At 42.5% G+C, this 21,681-nt stretch overlaps 1 protein-coding gene across 1 annotated transcript in view; it reads left to right on the plus strand.

The window, feature by feature from the left end:
- The first annotated feature begins 4,627 nt into the window (after nt 1-4,627).
- The window catches only part of LOC103179446 (proto-oncogene tyrosine-protein kinase Yrk), a 70,675-nt gene continuing 53,621 nt past the window's right edge, over nt 4,628-21,681 (plus strand). Inside the window, exons 1-2 of the mRNA XM_042338390.1 lie at nt 4,628-4,666; nt 20,642-20,800. The gene's annotated coding sequence lies outside the window, so the exon portion shown is untranslated. The remainder of the gene's footprint in view (nt 4,667-20,641; nt 20,801-21,681) is intronic.

Below are 21,681 nucleotides of genomic sequence, written 5' to 3' on the forward strand. Positions count from 1 at the left end.
CCTGGAACAACCGCCAAAAACCCTTCCCTGAAACCTCCCTTAACGTAAGAGCATTGAAATCGACAGCGCAGGAGGAGGCCATTCAGCCCATCAGGCCTGCACCAGCTCACAGAGCAAAGGACTTCACGTCAATCCCACTGCCCTGTTATGTCTCCATTCTCCTTCAGTGCTTTATGTTTTTAAACATGATGTTGAACAGAATGACACAATTGTATTTGCGAATTTCCACAGATGGAGCCAAGATAATTTGACTGTTTGTGGGGACGCTGCTGTGTTCAATTGGCTGCCGCGTTTCACTCACAAAATACACAGTCAATTCACTTAACAGTGTATTCTGTGACACGCTTTGAGACGTCTCAAAGTCGTGATAAGGCGCTATATCAAATGCAAGGATTAATAAGGTCCTGCCTATAAATAGAGCATCGTCAGCTGAGACTTGTCGTAATGGCGACAGCACATGCCAGATTGTCAAGTGGCACAGCTTTGAGTCGCCAACCGAGAAACAGTCAGCGTTGAGTGGTTGACTGGGAGTTGCAGGCGGCTATATTGTCCTGGCCAGGCAGATCACTAGTTGGAGCTCTGCTCTTTCCTGGCTGGAGTCAATAGCTGCACAGCTCAAGTCAATTTCCTCTGTGATTTAGCGACACTGAGTGTGCGCTCAGCTGCCTTCTTGAAAGAGAGGGAAAAAAATATCACACCAATTTGACGTCTCGCGTGCAAAGCTGCCAATTCATATCGACCAGATGAAGTCTGTATTTTCAACCGGTTGCTGGATGTTTTTTGTCTTGATTCTGTTGACTAGAATTAGCCCACAACATTGCATTTTCTCAAATCAGTGGAGTTAAACTGAATGACTTATAAGTGGTACAACTAACTGATATCTCCTGGTGCACTGGTCAACAATCTCCCCACCCTTCCCCTCCAAAAATTGGTCATTCACTTCATTACATGTTTGTGGAACACTGCTATAGGCAAAAATTGTCTGCTTTGTTCATCAAAATACGCACAGCCACAGCACTTTAATATATATTGTGTGAAGTGCTTTGGGAAATCTCGACGACATGATAAACTGCTCTATCAAATGCAAATATAATATAACACTGATATGTAGTAACCACTGTTTGTATAGTTGTCTGAAACTGCTAACCTACACAAGACCTTTATTTTTATACTGAATAGAAAATAGATGAGTAAAAGAAATGTACTGTAGATATCAATACATTTTGATTTAGCTAATACTTGGAGTGGGTTGGGTGGGATGACTGGAATTTTAAACAGTCTACCACAGGACACTTGATGATGAGTCTGTGATTGTGTGTTAAGTGACTCCAATTCTCAAGAAATCAAACGTATTAATTGGGTCAAATAAAAAGTGACAGTTGAAAAAGGGCCGTAAGATTTGCCCCTGAGAAATAGACCATAAAGCATGTTCTCTTCGTATAATCCTTCATAAAGAGTTTGGTGTCTTGTCACCAGAGACCAATTTCTGGAAGATTAAATTACTGGGCTCACTTCCCTCATTTCGCCCATAAAATACACAGTCAATTCACTTTACAGTATATTCTGTGAAGCACCCTGAGACGTCTCAATGCCGTGATAAGGCGCTATATCAAATGCAAGGATTATTATTTTATGACAGGAGTGATATAGCTCTGGGATATATCACAGTGACATCCTGACTTCCTGACAGCTGGGCCCATTATAAAGCTGGATCATCCTGTTGCAAATGAACACTTCACCCTATCCATTGGAGCTGTACTGCAGTGTGCGATGGCTGTAACAGCCGTGAGGGGTGTCCTGAGCATCTGCTGTCCTCGTCACTGTTCATCATGACACGTCCACTCCACCTGGCGGCAGCTGCTCATGGGAAGCGGAGTCAATCCAGTCCCATGAAGTCATAAGTAACTGTAAGCTGCGGAATGGCGACTGCTTCGGGACGTAATGTATTCCATCCCGTTGTCAATGAGCGAGCACATGTGCAATGCTACAGGTTACATGGATTCTGTGCTTATTTTGTGTGTTGCTGTTACAGTGCCGGATTAATAAGCTAAATTATATTTTTCTACCCGATGCTAATGATACTGGCAAATGATGTGGCGACCTTAAATTTACAGGGATTTCACAGCCATAAAGTAACACTGAATAATATTAACAGCAGCTCTAAATTGCTTTATATTTCGTAGTTCTGCTTTATAAAGAACTATAAAACATTTACACCACACGCTATCCATCAATTGACTAGTAACTGGGTTCCTATCTTACTGCTAGGTAAACAGAAGCGTGTGGTGAGGAAACTTCCCTAAGGTTTCGCACTGCCCGGGAATTAAACCCGGGTCCTCTCTTTTGCGAGGTGAGTGCTCTAACCAATACTCTACAGGACTTCCTTAAAAAGACATTGAATTTGATTACGGAAGTGTGCCATCTGTTTTCCTTGGATAATCAGCAGTGCAATTTCATGATAATTACACAGTAAGAAAACTATTGATTACTAATTACTGTGAAGCTTAGAGTGTGGAACAGAGCAGACCAGCAGGAATTTACATCTTGCAAACCATAACTTTTGTATGATTATATATATATAACTAAATGTACAAGTTCAACTAATCAATTCAGCTATTGTGATAATATTGGCCCATATCTCATTTTTATTGAAACTGACAGAGACGGATATTTTAGCTGATGTGTTATCAGTGATAAATCTGTATTGTGCATTGTAGTCTCGGGCAGAAAATCATGTCTGAATGATGTGATAAGATGCTATATCAAATGCAAGGAGTATTATTATTATGATTACAACCTGTGCAAACCACAGGGGAAACATTTCAAGAGCTGCTAGGGGCATCGTCTGCCACATTGTGTAAACTCTGTGTATATAATATTAATAATTAATAATCTAAAGATCAATAATAATTCATACCATAACAATTCTTAAATTTCCTTAGAGACACTGTACACTATCTCTCAATCAGGGATGGCCCCTTCTATCAACATCAATAACAAACAGCAACAAATTACCTGTGCATAGCGCCTTTCACGTCATTATCTGTCTCCTACTGTGTGGCCAATTTCCTGTCCACCCACTTAGGTTGCCTCCTCAAATCCATGCCCCTTAATTTTAATAACCTTTCAGTTGGCACCTTGTCAAATGCCTTCTGAAAAGCCAGGTAGGTGCTAATCCATACTTCCTCCTCCTCTTACAAACCACATCGGCGATCGTGTCAAAGAAATACTTTCCGGAATTAGGTAAGCGGTGGGGGGGGGGGGGGGGGGGCGTCCCTCCAGAGAGAGAGAGAGCGAGAGCGCATTCCATTCCCACAATCTATCTCTGGAATTTCCATGTGTAGGTGGGAGGCATAGTTGGTTTGATTTGGATACTCTAAACGTGGTGGTCAGTTTCACATGTGTCGGACGCTCGGCTGACCCCAAAAAAATCAGTTAGGTAAGTCAAACATGACCCAACTTTCACAAACGCATGCTCTCTCTCTCTCTCTCTCTCTCTCTCTTTCTGATTAGTTCATTCTTATTCCTATTGCTCAGGAACCTCTGATGATGGATGAGAGAGGATAATATGCCAGAAAACAGGGCTCTCTTGCAAGTACAGCTGTGGGCCCTTTAAAAGTCCACGTGAGAAGGCAGACAGAATCGAAACTCAATATATCAATACACTTAATCTTCTGCTGTAAGTAATTGGAAATCATACAATTAATTTTGCCGCGGTTGCAGACAGACATATGGATTTCCAAAGTGTTGGGATCGAAACATTTAAAATTGAATAATTAATTGATTTAAAATGCAAAGGAATGAAATCTGTAAAAATAACAAATACCGATTTGTACCCGTGTATATACGGAGCGCTTGCCATTCAAATTGCAACCAATTAGGAAGCGAAATAAACATTTTAAACAGCACTTCAAATAAACTGCATTAATCAAACATTGACCACTTAACACTTGCTCTATTTAAAAGCAAATTATATATATATACGCACATATGTATACTTAGATTTACTGTGACCAATATTATTTCAACAAACATCAAAGGGATCAATAGTAACCCCTTCAAATTTAAAAATATAACTACATAATAATTTGGTCACTCAATCCACGGTTTGCGGGGGACGCCGCTGTGCGCAATTGGCTGCCGCGTTTCGCCCGCAAAATATACAGTCGCTACGCTTTAAAGTCTATTCTGCGAAGCGCTTTGAGGCGTCTCGAAGAGCGTGATCGGGCGCTATAAAAATCGAATCCAAGGGTTTATTTTATGATGATTATTATTATTATTTTTATCAAACGCTAGGATTATCTGGGGGGGGGGGTGGGGGGGGGGAACACACACACACACACACACTACACACAATACAAAAAAAAGTTTGAATGGTTTGCAGATCCGTTGCTATTTTGCAACTGATGTGGGTTTATAACGAGAGAGGGATTGCAGAACAGTCGATGATGTGAGGGGGTGTGTGAGTGAGTGAGTGAGAGAGAGAGAGAGAGAGAGAGGACAGAGCTTCCCCTTCTGCTCAGGGAGTGGAGTCACAGGCAATTCACCGACAGAGAACCCCAAATCAACCCACAGAAGAGCACCCACAGGCCGGGGGGGAGGGTTGAGGGGGAGTGTATTGGTGCTGGGGGTGGGGTGGGGTGTTGTTTGGGGGCTTTGGTCGTAGGTAAGTAATCAAACCAGCTGTTTGGGGGGGGGGGATTGCAGTTTTATTCAATGTATTTATTATCTGTATGGAGTGGTATTGGGGGGTACTGGGGGCTGGTGGTGGGGGTCAGCACCTGAGAGCCCAGTCCCTGATGGTTGTGGTTTAAGTGGTCTCTGGGAGGATAAGGAGAGGCGATGAACACCAGTTCTGGTGACTAATGTATCTAATTTAGTTACTGATGTATCTGTTTGGATACTAATATTATCTGTTTGGCTACTAATGTATCTGTTTTAGTTGCTAATGTATCTGACTGGTTACTGTTGTGTTTGTTTGGTTGTCGGGTTGGATAGTATTGTGGCTGTTTTTAGTGACTAATGTATCCCCTCTGGTTAAGGAGAGATACATCTCATCTCCTTGAAACTTGACCAGCCATTGAAATGGACAAGACCTTGTTGTCCTGTATCAACTGTCCTGTGTGGGTGTGTTAATGTGTGTGTTAGTGTCTGTGTGTGTGTTAGTGTCTGTGTGTGTTAGTGTGTGTGTTTGTGTCTCTGTGTGTGTGTTAGTGTCTGTGTGTGTGTTAGTGTGTGTTAGTGTTTGTGTGTGTTTGTGTCTCTGTGTGTGTTTGTGTCTCTGTGTGTGTTTGTGTCTCTGTGTGTGTTTGTGTCTCTGTGTGTTAGTGTCTGTGTGTGTTAGTGTCTGTGTGTGTTAGTGTGTGTGTGTGTGTTAGTGTGTGTGTGTTAGTGTGTGTGTTAGTGTGTTAGTGTGTGTTAGTGTCTATGTGTGTGTGTGTTAGTGTGTCTGTGTGTGTTAGTGTGTGTGTGTGTGTTAGTGTGTCTGTGTGTGTTAGTGTGTCTGTGTGTGTTAGTGTGTCTGTCTGTCTGTGTGTGTGTGTGTTAGTGTGTGTGTTAGTGGGGGAAGGAGAGACCCCCTCGAAACGCATCTCATAAAGTTTACATCGATAGATCATATAAATATATATAACAGGAAGGTGTAAAAATAATGCTCGGCTGCAAAAATTCCAAGGCAACTTTTTTTTGGAGGGTGAGAAGCAAAAAAAAAAGAAAGGTTTTTTTTTGTGTGCATGGGTGTAGGATGTAAATTTCCATGGCGCCAGTACATCAGCATCCCACTGTCCTTGGCTTGTTTATGAGCATTGCACACACACACACACACACACACACACCAGCAAATCATCTTTCTGTAAGGGCTATAGATGCTGAAATATGTTTAAAAATAGCCTCTGTGTGTGTGTGTGTGTCCAGGATCTCTGATTGCAAAGCGATTTGTGTTCATTTCTGTACTTTGGAGAGAAAGGAAAATATTGCAGGTTTTGTTGCATTTCTTTTTTTTACCCCAAACCACCAAAAAAAAAGAAAATCTGAAAACAAGGTAGTGTCTCTCAGCCTTTGAGCACAAGGGGGCACATTGAGGCGAGGTGGTATCAGTGTTGTGGTGTAGACAGAGATAGGAAGATCAATCCATCCATCTTTCATCCTGCCAATGGCCAACAGGCTCTGTTTGGAGTTTTTTTTTGTTTATTTCCTCCTCTTCCTCTCCCCACATCCACCCACCCACCCACTCCCCCCACTCCCCCCATCCTCTGACTCTGCCAAACCCATGATCTGGGGAATCCCGTGCCGTGCCGTGAGTGCACGGATCAGATTAGACTCCATTCATTCCGCTCTAGTAGATGTCCTCTATCAATGCAGCCCTGTGTCTGTCTGTCTGTCTGTCTGTCTGTCTGTCTGTCTGCCATATTCCAGAGGATGCTAAATCCCTGGTATGTGTTGTGGGGCGAAACCTTAGGCGAATTTCCTTTCTCCACACACCTCTGTTTACCTAACAGAAAGTAGGAACCCGGTTGTTTGTCGATTGGCAGATCGCGTTTTAAATTTACTATCGGGATATATATACACACATAGACGCACATATATAGATATATATTTATTTATATATATACATATAGGTATTTGCCCAGTGAAAGTGTCTTGCAGCAGTGCAGTGCAATAGCTAGGGATGGAAATTTGGAACAGGTAATGACCAAATTTTCACTCCTGGCTATATCGCTGTATCATACCTCCTGCTCCAGCTCTCTTCCTGTCGTTCTTTGCGCCGGGTAGGCCTGGGTGCTAATTGAGTGGACTGTGGCAACGCCTAACGACGCTCTGTGTAAATAAAAATAAATCCTCGCGATCTCTCCCCTTTGCTAACCGTACCTTTCCAGTTTCAATCCACCATGGAAAAGTCTTTTACACCTCAAAAAAAAAAGGCACATTTTCCAGGACGATTAGAGATTTTTAGCAGTTCTTCCTCAGACATTGCAGTGGAATGTCTCGGAGCTCATTTTGTTAACGCTGACTGAATACAATGTAATTTCAGGCTGACCTGCACGTGGGGGAGGGATTAAGTCTTTTGTCACTGAATTTGGGCTGGATTCAGCATTGACTCCACAGATGATCCCGGCATTGTGTTCACCTGGAATTGTGTGCTCTTTTCAAAGACTCGATGGGCCGAATGGCCTCTTTTTGTGCTGTACGATTCTATGATTCTATGAAACCAATTTTTGAATAAGGTTAAATTTAATATATAATAAAGGGCGCAGACACTTTATTGGAACTCTTCTTTCACCTTTTGGACAAGATTAGATATAGCGGAGCCCTGTAGCTCAGTGGTTAGAGCACTCACCTCGCAAGCGAGAGACGTGCGTTCAATTCACAGCAGGGCGAAATGTTGGGCAAGTTTCCTTACTCCACATGCCTCTGTTTACCCAGCAGTAAGTAGGTGCCTGGTTGTAAGTCAATTGGTGGATCACTTTTTTGGGGTAATAATTCATTAAAAAAAATAATAAATTGGTCGCTTAATCCACGACTGCTTGTGTGACACTGCTGTACACAATTGGCTGCTGTGCTTTGCCCACAAAATATACAGTCAATTCACTTTACCATATATTCTGTGAAGCGGCTTTGAGATGAACACGTGATAAGGTGCTATATCAAATGCAAGGATTATTATTATTATAATTATTATTATAGCGCCTTATCACATCGTTGAGATGTCTCAAAGTGCTTCACAGAATATGCTCTAAAGTGAATTGACTGTATCGCTTGTCCATTTTGCCCTGTGTTGTTTTGTTATGCTTTCCTGTTTTCAGTGCATTTTGCAAATGTCGAGGGGTGATGTATTGCTGCCGCATGAAAGATGACTGGGCCATTACCATTTAAATTGTGTCCGCTCGAGAATTTCAAATGGGACGTTTTAAAGTGAATAGCACCGGACGTCACAGGGAAGCTCTCCGAGCAGGTTGATTGAAATGACTTGTGCCATGTAATGAGTGTTGTTGTGCTTTTGTTTTCCCTCCCCCCCCCCCCCACCCACCCCCCCACTTCCAAGCAATTAAACTGTTCCTTTGCATTCAGTCGGGGCAGTTTGCGTTGCCTGAGGTGACGTTCGAAGCTGACCGGTGCGTTTGCAGCAAAACGTGAAGAATATTGTTGGTGACTTTCCTCTGGAACCAGAGGACACCAACTTAAGATAATTGTTAGCATAGTTAAGAAGTTCTAAATGCTGGAATTTTTCACAGAATGGTTCTCGCATTCATCGTACTGCTTTACTTTGGATCCTACCTCTTTTAGATGTTAATGATCTCATAGAGTTCATTTCAAATTGACGCAGCACAGTGAATACTTTCATAGAATTGTACAGCACAGAAGGAGGCCATTCGGCCCATCGTGTCTTTGCCGGTTCTTTCAAAAGAGCTGTCCAGTTCAATCCCACTCCCCCACACTCTCCCCATAGCCCTGCAACCTTGTCCTCTCCAAATAATTATCTCAGCAATATCTTTTTATTTTATTGTCATTTTTCAATTCAAGGGAGATGAAATGCGGCTTAAATATTTAATGACAGCGCTCTTTGTCTTGTGTACTACTTGCAACAGCCCCTACAAGCAGAATCCATATCCCTTGTGATCTTCAAACCTCCGCTTTGCTTAACAGCCTTTGTTGTGTGGTGCCTGAGGAATTTATAAATTTACCAAACCAGTTGTTCTGTATTCTGGAATTTCTGTGGTTTACAAGCCAAGCTACAAATCTTCGAATGATGCATTTTATCACAAAGACCAGAAATTTTCAGACGAAAGCAAGCTACTGTGTTTTTTTTGCACACACACACTATATTTTATAAGAGTCAAATGTACTAAAGTAGAATTTTATCCATTTTAACATTTTTCACTTGGTTTTGAACTTGCGTCGACTTCTGACAGGTTTAGGTTTTGAATTGCGAATCAATGGCAAGTTGTGCCACAAAAGTCTTAAAGGGTGACAGACAGTGTGTAGCACTTGTGCCTCTGAGCCACGACATGTAGTGTGATAAGGCGCTATGCTAACTGCCAGGATTATTATTATCATCATTAGTAGTCACACACTCCAAAACAGTGCTGGATAAGTGCTGCTTTGTGAGAAGTCCCGTCCTTTTGGATAAGAGGCTAAACCAAGTCTGTCCCTGTTCAGGTAGATGTTAAAGATTACAGCGACGTTATTGGAAGATGAGACAGGAATTTCTCCCAACAATCATCCCAATAAAATTGGTCATTCACTCCATGGCAGTTCATGGGACATTGCTGTGTGCCAAGTTGGCTGCCATGTTTGCCTACAAATACACAGTCACTACACTCTACAGCGAAGCGCTTTGAATGTTTTCAATGATAAGGCACTGTATCAAATGCAAGGATGGTTATAAATGAACTTGTCATCTCGATAATAAAACATGTTCATCAACAGCATGAAAGGAAGAACCTTCTGAATGACTTTGGCTCTCCCCGTGTAATCTAGGACACGAAGACCAATTATAACCTCTTTTACCGCTGAACCAGCCAGGATCAGCTAAATCAGCACAAACCTGGGAACTGAGCCCGGGAGTTACATGTCTCTGCTTCTCACTGAATAAACTCAGTGAACCGTTCCGGGAGCTCTTTACCTTGAGTTTTTAATTCCTCGCAGTGTTTGCAATTTGCAATTTTATCACTTGCTTGTCAGAAGGAGTAGATTGCTCAGCTCATTAGCATAATTAGTACATAATCAATGTTAATTGCTGCTCAATTAGAAACATAGTGTAATGGCTACTACTGTACAGTGAAACGGGATTAGCCTAGAAAGATAGATCAACGTCTCTCTTTGGGACTTCTGAAACCATTAAGTTTCACACAGAGAACCTTCAGAAAGGACAAGTAGAATACGTAGCAGTAAATTTTGTGAACCGCTTTGAGACATTTCGATGCCGTGATAAGGGGCTGTATCAAATGCAAGGATAATAACAATTATTATTATTAAAATCGTGGGATGATGTGGTGTGCATCACATCCTCAAATGCAGAAAAAGTGTGACATCCTCGAAACGCCAAAGATTTCGCATTGTTCCTGTCTTTGCTGCTCTGCTTCTAAACCCCCCCCCCCCCCCAAAATGGGGCTTTTCCTAAAAAGGGTCACGGAAAGAAAGCTTTGTGGTTGATAAATTCAGGATACACTGCTCATTGTGTTACAGAGGGATACTGATGCAATCCCATCAGCAGTGACTTAAGAGTTGAGGAACAAACGTTTTTTCCTGAATTTGTAAAATCTTACAGTACTCTTCTCTTTATTGCTAAATGCACCATAATTACAGAGCGGAGAGAGACTGCTGGCCTCTGTCTGTTGAGTAATGGCTCAATGCAGTACTAGATACAGCATAAAATAAATGAGTTTTGCTTAGTGCTCTGGGGAACAACATAGTTACATATCAAAAGATTTATTTCTCCCCCCACCACCCCCCCCATCTTAAAAGATTCAAACAAGACCAACTAGGGACCAGCGTTGCATAATAATAGATATAAACACGAACCAAATTAGTCTGGACTTTACGTCCTTGGTAATTGGTCAAACATTGCTGTGCTAATTCCCTGCTATTCCATCCTTTTTCTCATCTTAACATCATGTGCACCATTGACGACTGGAAATGTTTCGTGAAATTTTTAATTCTAAAATCCAGATGGAATAACGTTACGATTTTGCGTTTGCCTAAAATGTACCCGGCATGCAACACACAGTCACTGCGCTCTGGAGTAAATCCTGTGAAGCGCTTTGAGATGTCCTCATAATGTGAAGGGCGCTATATCAAATTCAAGGCTTATTATTTTATGGTTACTTTCACTTTCATGGTTGTTTGTGAGACAAATAGACAGACTGACACCTTACCAACAAATACAGATTACGATTACTATACTTCAGGGTGAATTCATGTGAAGCACTTCGAGGTTCCTCGACAACAACAACAACTTGCATTTATCTTGGGGTAAAGACTCGGAGCTCTTGATAAGGCAAGGTGATAAGGCCGTAAGGTCAAATGCAAGTCCGTTTGTGTTCAGATGAAAGACCTCTGCCAAGTAAATGCTACTAAACATTCAACTTATTTCACACATAGACAAGCGAGAGAGATTGATGTTGTGCGATTATCTTAACCGGATGTTCATCTCCTGCCTCACTGCTCAAGCCATCACCAATGACAACATCTGATAGTTTTTACACTCCAAACCGACCAGGGAGAATAACTGCGCTGTTTGCACGTTGGACGTTTACTATAAATCCGCAGCGTATTTACGATAAATAACCGTCATCCGACTGGAAATTTAGAAGCAACGGCAAATGATCAGAGTGTGCGTGTCTGAATGTTTAGGATGGATATAAATTGTCCAGGGTAGGCAAGGAATTGCTTTTAGTGTCTGTTGATGAAGGACATTGCCCGGCAGCACATTGCTTTATGTTTCACAGACAGTGCTGCTGGGCAGAAATGGTCCTTTTTTTTTACCCCTATTGTACGAGAGCAATGACTGTAAAGTGTCACAGCCGATGTGCAGTCAGCTCACCATCCGCTGCTTTAGGGCAAAACATTAGAGGAAAATGGGGAGGCTTTTCACATCACCCGGAAGGAACCATGAGCAGTGGATTATTACTATTGGGACGAATGCTTTTGTCTGAGTTTATATCCCACGTCTGACCCGGTCACAAAGAGATTGTATTCCACGCGATGAAATTGAATAGAGTAGAAATTTACAGCAAAGATGAAGGCCCCTTTGTGTCTCCTTTGCTGGCTCCTTTAAGAGCAATCCTTTCAGACCCATTTACCTGCCTTTTCGCCCACAAAATACACAGTCACTACATTTGACAGTTTATGAAGCACTTTGAGACGTCTCGAAGTCATGATAAGGCGCTATATCAAACGCAAGGATTATTGTTAATATATTATTGTGTAAAATAAATAAATCGGCTCGATGCAGTGACGAGAAGAGGTTAGGCGGGGTGTTCTGGAGGGGTGAGATCAGATGGATCGAAGGAAGGGCTTTCTTCATCCGAGCTAACCTTGTGGTCTTTTGAACCTCGTTGTGGCCAAACAGTAACGCTGTGTGTGTGAGAGACCAGACTGAGCTCCTACGCGATGGCTGAATAACTGCCACAGATGTTCTCGTGGATTACGTTTAACTCATTATGAACTGCGGTGCAGTTCGAAGCGTAAGCAGGTTACACGTCGATATGTTCGGAGTTCACTGCGAACTTCGGTCTGTTCTGTGCTTGAACACACACATCTCTAACTGTAACAATCCCAGAGTCGTGGTGGGCTTTTTTTTTAAACCTTCCTAGGAATCTCGCGACTGCAAGATGTGCGATTTATAATGCACTCTCTCAGGTGTGGTGTTTCCCAAACTTTGCAAATCTTCACAGAATCATTAGCAACTACCCGTTTGATTCTTATCTGTGGGCAGCCAGTGTTGTGATATCTTTTTGACCGTTCTATTATTATTCAGGCGTAATGATCGCTCAAAAATAAATAAATCATTTTGGCCGTTCAATCAGTTTGTGGGACGATGCTATGCGCAATTGGCTGCTGCGTTTTGCCCACAAAATAAGCAGTCAATCCACTTCACAATATATTCTGTGTAGCGCTTTGAGACGTCTCAAACACTTGATAAGGTACTATATCAAATGCAAGGATTATTATTATATTATTATTATCTCCACTGCGAGCTCATGATGTGCTAGTGAAACACGTTGCCTCTTGCGCTCCACTGATTACATGAAAACCAAAGCCTCTTTCTTCAACACCGGGCAGCTTGCATGGGCAAATGACAGCATTTTCCCACCATGTTGCTCAGCAGCCAACTGTGGACAATCTGGTCGACAGACTTGTACGTTTTTGCTTACAGTGAAATTGGGAAGATCATAAAAGCTAATGTGAGTAATCTATCTAATTAATAATCATCAGCATAATAATAATCCTTGCATTTTGCTACAGCGCCTTATCACGTTGTCAAAATATCTCAAAAGCGCTTGACAGCATTCACCATTGAGTGCAGTGACTCAGGGAATAACTGGTGCTTTTTCGCGATGCTTTTCTCATTGATGAAGCGAATGAACAATTTCATCTGAAGGGATTGTTGTCGGTTGGCCAGGGCGACAGGAGCAACTTGCTTCTCTTTTCGAGCTCCTAATTGTAGGAGAATGCAGTTTGCAGTGATATATGGTTTATTAATAATTCTTAACAGCACTTGTTTGGGATATCTGCGTAAGGATTTGTCTAGTTGTTGCAGGTGACTGGAGTCGTCTGTTTCTCTTTGGAAAGCCTGTTTGGCACTAGAACTAATGTATAAAATAGATTTTTATATATATATATAAATAAAATAGATTTATATATATATATATATAAATAGACTGTTGACATCCAGTTGGCTTGTGAATGGAATTGCACAAGGACAGCGTGAGGCACATCAGAATACTCGCACTGTTCCCAATTCCTTTGGCCAATATCGAACATTGAGGCTCCATTTCACCCACAAAATATACAGTCAATTCACCTTACGGTATATTGTGTGAAGCGCTTTGAGACGTCTCGAAGACGTGATAAGGCGCTGTATCAATACGGATTATTATTATTGTTGTTGTGGACTGTAATGCACTGCTGCTCTGTGACGATCAGGGGAGAAAAGTCGCAGGTGCATTGGTTCAGCACAGCGCTCGATGGGTTAAAAAAGAAATACAATGGTCCTAATTTTGGTCGGACTGTGCAAGCCTTGACGTCCACCACAATCCTACGATTATCAGTTACCCTGGACTTTGCTGACATCGTCGCACTGTGTGATTAGACAAAGGAAATGGTGAACTTGCCCCGGAGAGCGGAAGCCACTATCTCAGGTTTTATTCACGATAATCTTGTGATCCACAGCCGGGCTATTTTGATTCAAGCGCTGGGCTGAGGTGGTGAAGGTTTTTCAAACCTTTTTAGGTCCTGTAGCTTGGTGGTTAGAGCGCTCGCCTCACAAGCGAGAGGACCTGGGTTCGATTCCCGGGAGTGCAAAACGTTAAACAAGTTTCCTTACTCCACACACACACACATGCCTCTGTTGACCTAACAACTAACCTGGTTGTTAATCGATTGACGGATGCCTTTTCCGGGGGTAATAATTCCTTCGAAATAAATAAAAATAATTTCATCGCTTTTAGTCCACAACCGGTTGAGGGACGCTGCTGTGCGCAATTGGCTGCCGCGTTTCACCCACAAAATATACAGTCAATTCACTTTACAGTATATTCAGTGAATCGCTTTGAGACGTCTCAATGACGTGATAAGTCACTGTATCAAATGCAAGGATTATTATTATCCTTATTATAAAGCCCTTCACCATTAAGAGCATCTCGTCATTACCATTTTTATTTAAGGCTTCGACAGACATAAACTTTACTGAATATGGTTTAGAAAGGAAATGGTTGTATGTTTTGGTATCGTACAATTGTAGGTTTATTATAAGATCGCTTTTCTTTACCAGCCAGAAATTTCTTATTTCCTGTGACATGGAAAGGAAATGACTGATACTTTTAGCCGTGCTGTACTGATTGACTAAACAAATGAGCAATTTTATCTGAGAGGATTGTTGGTCGGCCAGGACGCCAGGAGAAACTCCCTTCTCTTTTCGCAGATAGCTAAACAAAAAGAAAAAAAGCACGTGTCAAAACTAAATTTCCTAAAATGGGTGCCCTTTAAACCTGCTTGGAAATGATTAATGTGCCTTAAACCAGCCCGGCACATTGATGAGCCAAATAACAGGCAGCAAAACTGAAATGGCCTTTTGCAAGCCTTTTTAACGGAGCAGAGAGCTATTTGCCTGGGTCAATAACCTGAAGTATTGTCTGTGAACGCAGTGCTGTCAAGAGAGGAACATTCAAGGATATTTGAGTATTTGACCAGGTTATCCCTTTGCATGAACAAAACACAAAATCGACCTTAAAAACCTCTCCCACCCAACATGCCCCAGTTCTGACGAAGGGTCGTGGACCCGAAACTTTGACACACTTTCCTCTCTTCGTAGATGCTGCCTGACCTGCTGAGTTTTCCCATCTCTCTCTGTTTTTGTATCGCTTTTGCATGATGCTTTTTTTTCATTTAACTTCCCTCTTTGTCCCCCACAACGCCCTGATCCGTTTTTTTTAAAAAGAAGTTTGAATATGAACAATTCCCAAAATAAATAAATAAGCTTTTGCGATGTTTAGCTTGCACCCCTCAGCCCTCTCTCCAAAACGTGTTAACGCACGAATTGTTGCTGCTTTTTTTTTCAACTTGCACCAGGTGGGGAATTAGGACCGTGCGATCAGACTGAGATTTCCATGACTAGTGTAGGGTGAGGGGTCCATTTTGCTTATGTCAGTTGACATTGAGGTTTCCACTTGATTTGAATTGCAGGCTGACAACAAATAACTTCAGATGGAAGTCTTTTGTGCTTTGAAACTTCAGGGTCCAAATACAATCGAATGCAATAGCTTTGAAGATTTTACAACTTGCATTTATATAGCACCCTTCACTTGGGTAGTGTCTTGGAAAGTCACTTCTGGTGTTGTTCCGGTACCCGAAAACTCCCCCAACTTCTGATAATAATAATGATCCTTGTATTTTGTGTCAGACAAATTCTCAAAAAGGGCCATTTCTGTACTTGACCCAAACTGTTCGATGTCATTTATTGATCCAAGACTTTTGACTTGAGAGTGACATTTCGGCTCTGAAAATTCCTTAAAAAGCCGGACGGGTTGGAAAAGGACTTCCTCCCCAGCTGTTCCGAGCCGCTGTACTCTCCGTGGAACCGTTTCCACTTTAGTTTGGACTGGGAGTGAATATTCCTGACATTTAAATAATTCCAGCAATAAATAGTGTGAGACTCTCATTGTGCAGACGTTACAATACGCCATTATGTGCTCAATCGCTCCTCAGTACTTATCTTAATGCTGTTTTGTAAACCAGCTGTTGTGCGCAGAGTTATGGGAAGGAATCGGGGAATATATGGAATTCAAATCATCAGTTTAACAAGTCTTGGCTTACTGAACAATATTGGCTGAATTATTAATACTTACTTGTCGATTGACTGTCAAGCACAGAGCATTGAAAGTTAGCAACTCTGTTGATATAAAACGTGTTCGTTGTCTAAATTACCGTTTCCGTAATGTTATTGGAACAGAGTGAAGTGAACACGTTGCTTAGACTAGAAAAGAGTAAATTGTTCTTTATTACTGCACCCGATCCCGATTGCAGGAAACTGCTGTGCGCAATTGGCTGCCATGTTTCACCCACATAATACAGTCCATTCACTTGACAGTATATTCTGTGAATAGCTTTGAGACGTCTTAATGACGTGTTAAGGCGCTATATCAGATGCAAAGATTGTTATTAACGATCTACAATACAGAAGGCCTCCTTCTGTTCAGTATGATTCTATGATCATTTCAGCAACAGAGACAACAATAACTTGCATTTATCCAGCGCCCTTCATGTGATCAGCATCTCGGAGTGCTTCACATCAGTTGGCTTCCCTCAGTCCAGAGCATTGTTTGAAAAACACAACTGGGAGGCTGGAACCGATTTTAATTTGACGTTAAAAGGGATGGTATCTGATTCTCTGTGAGTGCTCGGCATTGTTCGCTGAGGTCTGCGGCTCTACCCTTTGGAGGAACGTTCAAAGCGCCAATGGTGAGGACGCTGTTTATCACCAACAGTAACCTGCATTGTTGTGTGGGACGCATGATGCTGGCCCACGCCTCGTACATTCTGAAGCTCGACTGAGAAGAGAATTAAACCACTCAAGCTTTCTGTTTTTTTGGGGGGCAGGATAAAGCGAACGACTCCTACACAACTGCTGGGATTGTTCCAAAGTCCTTATTGCAGACACCATTGCTGGGATCGATTCCCCGGAATGATTGAAGGAGTTAAACTGGAATACAGTGGGCAGTCAGTGAGGATGGATGCTTTATGCTTAGTTATAATACAATGGATGGTCTTTGATGACCGCTTGGCAAGCTGGTGATGTGAGCATGTGACTAGCACGCACATTTAACTAGCCAATTTTTCCCCCACTTCATGTAGTTCATATGAATATGTGTGTGTGTGCAGTTCATCAGAGCGGGACAATAACAACAACAACAAATTACATTTGTACAGCGTCTTTCACGTCAGGAGAATGTCCCAAGGTGCTGGATAGTCAGGGATCTGCACCCGAGCTGGTGGTTGGGATCAGGAGGTGTGATTGGCGGGGAGGGTAGGGGTAGGATGTGACGGACGGCACGGTCGAAAAGGAGGGACTTGAGATGGGTCTTGAAGGAGGCAATGGAGGGGACGAGGCAGAGAGACTGTGGGTTGGAGTTCCAGAGAGTAGAGGCTGAAGGGCAGCCCGTGTCGGAGACAAGTCAACTAAAGCTCAGTGTTCTACCTCAGATGTCCGTGCTAAACTTTGTGTTCCATCAGGAGGGGAAGTGGCTTAAGGAAAGAGGAATTAGTCATAGAACAAGTTTACAGCTTTAACAGTAGAGGTTTGCACTCCGAGCAGAGTGCATAATAATCCTTGCATTTGATATGGTTCAGAGCTGACCTGTTCCCGATGTTAAAGCTGACTATACTCTGCGGTGGGTTTACTCATGGCAGAACCGCCAAATACCATTGAACACAGACATGTCTGAACTATGTGAACCTGAACAAAAATACACTTCCTGTTGGCATTTACAGAGGTGTCTATTTACTGCAACCTCAAATGCGCTAACAAGGCAGTCTGGACTACAGAGAGAGAGAGAGAATAATGGGGAGGAAGGGATCGATTGGGATATTACAGGACCATTAAGAGCTAGCAGATTCTGTGCTGTAACTCCATATTCGCACGAAGAACGAAGCATGATTTATTTAACAACAGCAAAGCTGTGCTGTTACTCTGACGTGTTTAACGCTTTTAAAAATATAACTTGACATTTTCATTGGAAGCGCTATTCAGATTCGCATCAGAAAGCAAAATTCCTACATATAATCTACGCTTATCGTGACGGATTTGAATGTGCCGTACATTTTTTAAAAAAAACACCTCGGAAAACCACAGGGTTTGATAATGTTCTGCCATTCATTATCCAGCTCTGGGTTCCTGCCTTTGTGATTGACTGAAACCGGCTTTGTAAATCCACGTTGACAACACTGATAAACAGAAACTACTGTACGATAACAAGTAATTGTACAGCACCTTTCGCACCCCCCCCCCCCACTTAAAAACACACTCGCACTTCAAAATTAAGGTGTCTGTGCACAGTCTCACACCGTCGGCGAGTGCTGGATGTAACCATGGCAATACCCTCGCTCTGACTGTCCCCCTCAGTTCTGTAGATAAACCAGCCCGAAGATAAACCACTCACTGGTGCTATGGAATTGACTGGAGGGGAACAGAGAGCAGCAAATTACTCACAAACAACCAACACTAGAAAAACTGAACAACCCTCAACAGTAGATAGCTGTTGCTGTACTGAGTTATTTTAATGGGCACCATCCATTCCAAATCTATCCAGATAGACATGCATATCATAGAATCTTACTGCACAGAAGGAGGCCTTCTGTATTGTAGGCAGATAGTAATAATAGTCCTTGTATTTGATCTTGCACCTTATCACGTCTTCGAGACGTCCCAAAGCCCTTCACAGGATATACTGTGAAGTGAATTGACTGTGTATTTTGTGGGCGAAACGCGGAGCCAATTGCGCACAGCAGCGTCCCCACAAAGTCGTGGATTCGAGTGACCAAATTATAATTTTTTTTTGTATGTAGCATATATTTTACGCAGTGTCTGTATCTGTGTCCAGGATCTGTACTGAATGTAGGCATTTGTAGGAATTTTGCTTTGTGAAGCGAATCAATAGCTGAACGCCATCTCCTCTTCACTGAAGCTCTCTGACCAAATGCCATAGGCACGACAGGGACTCTGTTGTTGGCTGCTCCCTCTGTGCACTCGGGCACTTCCACATACTTAATGACACGGCAGGAGAGAGGAGACATACTGGGTTGCATCTTTTGCCGCTTAAGTCGCAACATTTGCAACGAGGCTAAACCTGAGATTTTCCCAAAGGTACCAAACCGAAAGCTGTCCGAGACTCCCTACTGACGTGAAAGGCGCTGTGTTAAATGCGAGGATTATTACTATTATTAGCTGTTAGTATTAGTAAGTGGTATATGCCGCTGGTCTGAAATTCCGCCTTGTCTCAATCTGCAAGACCGTTTTGCTCAGAAGTCTGAGCTTACGCAGTATTTTGTAAATTCAGTCTCGATCTGATTGCTGGTTCATTTTAAGGATGTGGAAAAGCAATTTCAAAAAGGAGACTGAATTAAAGAATTCTCCATGCGCTCATAAACCTGAGAGACCTTGAAAGGGCCTAGAAATGGCCTTACAGGCTAAAACTGGGTGGAATTTCGGGTCTGACGTGCCTTATCCCGACACGTACATTTTGACTTTTGCAAAGGAAAGGCTCTGAAGATAGAGGTTTGATACAAGCCAGGTTTAGCGGTGTGTAAATATTCTTGAAAAAGTACTCGATTATTCTAAGAGATTCACATCCTGAGCTGAAACATTACTGTCTCTCTGGGGGTTATAATGCCATCAGTGTGTTGGTGCCGGAATAGAGGCTCTTTATAATATCTTCTGCGTCAGAGCCTTTCACAATGGAGAATACCCGTAATTATGTGGAGCTTGTGGAATGAGGGATAATAGAGTTTGGTACAAGGGGATGACCCACAATCTCTACTACAAGCATGCATGCATATATATATATGTGTGTGTATCCACTCAGCACACATACACAAACACGGAGTATATCCAAGCCCTTTGATATCTGCTCCAAACATCCAGCCCAACAGAAGACGTGAATCTAATAATGTCACAATATTGTGACACTAAAAGTTGCTCAGCTCTTTGGAGTCAGACCTCCAGTGCTGTAAAACTTGTCACATCAAAAGGCATCTAGCGAGGGACTGAGGCACTGCGAGACCAAGCTGTGTCAAAAACACATCGCTGCTGTAAGGAGTCTCAGAATAGGAATGGAGAGGATGCAACAACCACAGCAATTTATATTTGAGTAGTACATTTTCACATCTTGCAACGTTTCACACAGATGGGAGGTTGAGCTGGTGTTGGTCTAGGAGTAAGGTAACAGTTGAAATGTTGTCCTTGAGGGAGCTTTAAGGTTAGGGAAGGATGGAGTGAGGCAAAGGGAATCTGGGATGGAGTTCCAGAGAGCAACGTAACTGCAGCAAGCTCACCTACTATTAATGGGGCAGATTTGGGCTGGAGGACATGAAGGAGGCCAGCAAAGGCCCACAAACAGCCATGAAATAAATGACCGATTTCATTGGGGGCATTGACGTCCAGGACACCAAGCTGGATGCTGTGTTGGAATTATCTCCGCAATTGAGAGGAGAGGGCTGAGTCCCAGGGATGTTGCTTTGTACCTCAGTAAAATGTCTGTTTTAGGTTTTTTTTTAAAAAAAATTCCTAATGTGGTGGATCAGCCTCATTTTTTTCTTTAATGCCTCTTCACGTCATCAGTAAGTTAATTTTGGTTGCGTTTGCTTTTAAATTTGTATCACAAATACTAAAACGCTGTACAAAAAACCACTCTTTTTTTTTTGACAGCTCTTCACGTTTTCTGATGTGAACAGCCGAGAATCCGGATTAATTTGGATTCCCGGAACCGGAAACCCAGAACCCACTACCCATTCAAATACGCGGTGTATTTGTGCAAGGAACTTAATGTGAATACTGAATAAAGGGACGTTTTTCCAATTCTGTAAGGTAAGAGAGCCATCGTTAAGTTGCGCTGTAAGTCACTTGGGACTTTCTACAAATGTGGTTACATCACATTCTTTCACAGTTTTGTTTTTCTCTCTCGCAACCAAAACATATTCCTGTGGAGTACATGTGAGGCAGCTAGACAAAAAAAGACCAAGATTCATCTAGTTCGCCTTCCACCTTCCTGGTGGTCGCATGAACATGCCCCAAACTATGCATGGCTCCAAGCCTGTCACCAACACCGGCGTCTCGTACTGTGGATGCCCCTTAACTCAAATGTTAGTTGCTTTCCTCTTCGACCGTGCCTACGGTCACCTCCGCCACTCTGTCGAGCACTCTGGGACACTACCCTGCCTGAGGGGCACTACATAAGCGCAAGTCGTTGTTGTGGCTTTCCCTTGTTTTCGAGTCTTCGGTTTCAAGCTCCTTGAGGGTTAGGCTGAAACAAGAGAGAAAATCATTTGGTGTTTTGTTGACCGCGGGTGCAAGACTTGACTTATTTTTGGTCAACCGGGTATCTAATAATAATAATAATAATGATCCTTGCGTTTGATATAGCGCTTTTCGCGTCTTCTAGACGTCCCAAAGCGCTTCACAGAATATACTGTAAAGTGAATTGACTGTATATTTGTGGGCGAACGCGGCAGCCAATTGCGCACAGCAGCGTCCCACAAACAGTCGTAGATTGAAAATGACCAATTTATTATTGTTTTTTGTTTTGGAGGGATTATTATTAGGCTCTGTGTGGAGTAAGGAAACTTGCCCAAGGTTTCGCCCTCTGACTGGAATTGAACTCAGGTCTCTCTCTTGCAAAGCGAGTGCTCTAACCACTGAGCTACAGGACTCCCAAAAAAAACCATCACCAATATCCGAACCAGACTGAG

Source organism: Callorhinchus milii, unplaced genomic scaffold, assembly GCF_018977255.1.
Source record: "Callorhinchus milii isolate IMCB2004 unplaced genomic scaffold, IMCB_Cmil_1.0 Scaffold10, whole genome shotgun sequence".
Taxonomy (NCBI): Eukaryota; Metazoa; Chordata; class Chondrichthyes; order Chimaeriformes; family Callorhinchidae; genus Callorhinchus; species Callorhinchus milii.